At 36.2% G+C, this 1,862-nt stretch overlaps 1 long non-coding RNA gene across 1 annotated transcript; it reads left to right on the top strand.

Moving 5' to 3' along the window:
- Positions 1 to 583: 583 nt before the first annotated feature.
- Positions 584 to 1,174, top strand: LOC144477860 (uncharacterized; the record flags this gene model as incomplete). The annotated part of the gene is made up of 4 exons (XR_013495279.1): positions 584 to 710; positions 781 to 816; positions 902 to 949; positions 1,095 to 1,174. It is a non-coding gene; the product is annotated as an uncharacterized LOC144477860 (long non-coding RNA).
- Between the last annotated feature and the right edge of the window lie 688 nt (positions 1,175 to 1,862).

The raw sequence follows: 1,862 nt of genomic DNA, 5'->3' as shown, positions 1-1,862 counted from the left end.
GACCCGTACTGATTTCGTTGTCCCAACGGTGATCGGTCACGGCTTCGTTGCATCGAAGCAGAATTTCTGCTGCTACTGGAACCTTCAAAACTCCTAGTGCGTGTTCCAGATGTATTTAGATGCCCTTTTCTATGTGACATCTCTGAACTTCCACTGGTAAACTTCACAGTTTTTCCTATTCTTTTCACTTATAAAACGTGTGGTTATCCCACTTCTGATCTGTGGTAAGAGAATCGACGGTTGTTTAGCTCGGAAATAGAATAGTCTTTATTTCTAATTATTAATAATATGAATATATGGTTCGGTTTATTATGGATTTCTTCAAGACTTCACGTGTGCTCGTCTCAAGGAACTGGGAGAGAGTGGCACGTCCTCGAAAACCGTTAGCACGTTCCCCATGCCACCCCGTTGCGTCAGCGAGCCTAATTTCGAGGAACCATCCAGCCTATCAGTTTTCCACGAAGTTATCTATATCTCCAGTGCAGGGGAACGCCTTCATAAATATACGTTCCACAAATATAAAGAAACAAAAGATGATCACGCATAGTTACGATACTACCAAGTCAAGAGGTGCAATTAGCAGACGACACAGCGGAAAAACGCCGCGTACGCATTGTCGGCAGATATTTTTTCGATCTATACTTTAAAACCGTATCGATACTTTCGCGATAGTTTTTTCTTAAAAAATATCTGCAGAATCGGATGCCATGGTCAGTTTCTGTCCCAAATAACATCTTCATATAATTTAATTTTATTACATAATTTTCTTATTATTTTCAGCTCTTTCATTCAACGCGACAAACTCACGGAGAAACAGTAAGTATTTTTTTCTAATTTGTCTACATATTTTACTTTTATATGTATATTTCAATAAGTAATTTCAGTTAATTCTCTTTTTTAGTGAACACAGACCAAGAACAACTGGTAAAGCATTTGAAGACAATGGCAGGTAAGCTAGGAGAACTTGCCTATATTTCTGTAGGACGGCCAAATTGCGTCTTGCACGTTTGTCCACTCTCTACTTTATAAGATTTTGTATTAGTAGTGGTATCTTTCAATGTTGACAATGATTTTAATCTTATTTCTTTTTTTAGTTACCACTGAAGCAACGGAGTTGCCAGCTGCAACCCCTTGGCAGACGCAAGGGTGTTGTCTCCCCTTCAGGATAAGTTAAAATAATTAATACTAGCCGCACATATTACCGTACGCAGAGAGGTTTCTGGCTGATTTAATGAAATTTTTTTTTGTTAAACCAGGAATGGTTCCATCAATTTTTAATATTTATGCAGCAGCAGCAACTACAACAGCAGCAGCAGAAAGAAGAGGGAGGCAGTGATGCTGCTAAAGTAAAGCAGCTTTGTAAGTTATACTTCAACATTTTTCGGGAAATTACATAAATTAGTAGAGGCAGTACTGAAGTAATGTCTAAATTATGTATGCATTTACTTTTTATATATTACCGAGAAGTTTTATACTTCTCATCCCAATTTAAATACGTAGAAATTGATGCATAACTTTTTTCTTGTAGATAGAGCAACATCTGTGGGCTTTTCCCGAAGTGGCCGTGGAGGCCGAGGTGGTGGATACCGATTTATTATTATTAATAAATAATTTAATTAAAAAGAAATGTACGTTTTCATTTTACTATCTTCTTTTTATCCCTTAGTCTGTCGGCATTTTTCCTATAAAATCCTATTGGTTTATTTTTGTTTTTCTTTTCAGTTCACTAAAATAAGTAATCAATGTATATATATTTTTTATAATGTAGTTTACATATGTTACTAGATTATTAACAAATCAATTCATTTTGTGTTCCCGCTTTCCTCAAAATGCCCATACTACAAAACTTCTCTATGCACCGA

Source organism: Augochlora pura, unplaced genomic scaffold (assembly GCF_028453695.1).
Source record: "Augochlora pura isolate Apur16 unplaced genomic scaffold, APUR_v2.2.1 APUR_unplaced_4579, whole genome shotgun sequence".
Classification (NCBI taxonomy): Eukaryota; Metazoa; Arthropoda; class Insecta; order Hymenoptera; family Halictidae; genus Augochlora; species Augochlora pura.
Note: the sequence above shows the minus strand (reverse complement) of the source record. Positions and strands in the feature narration are given on the sequence as shown.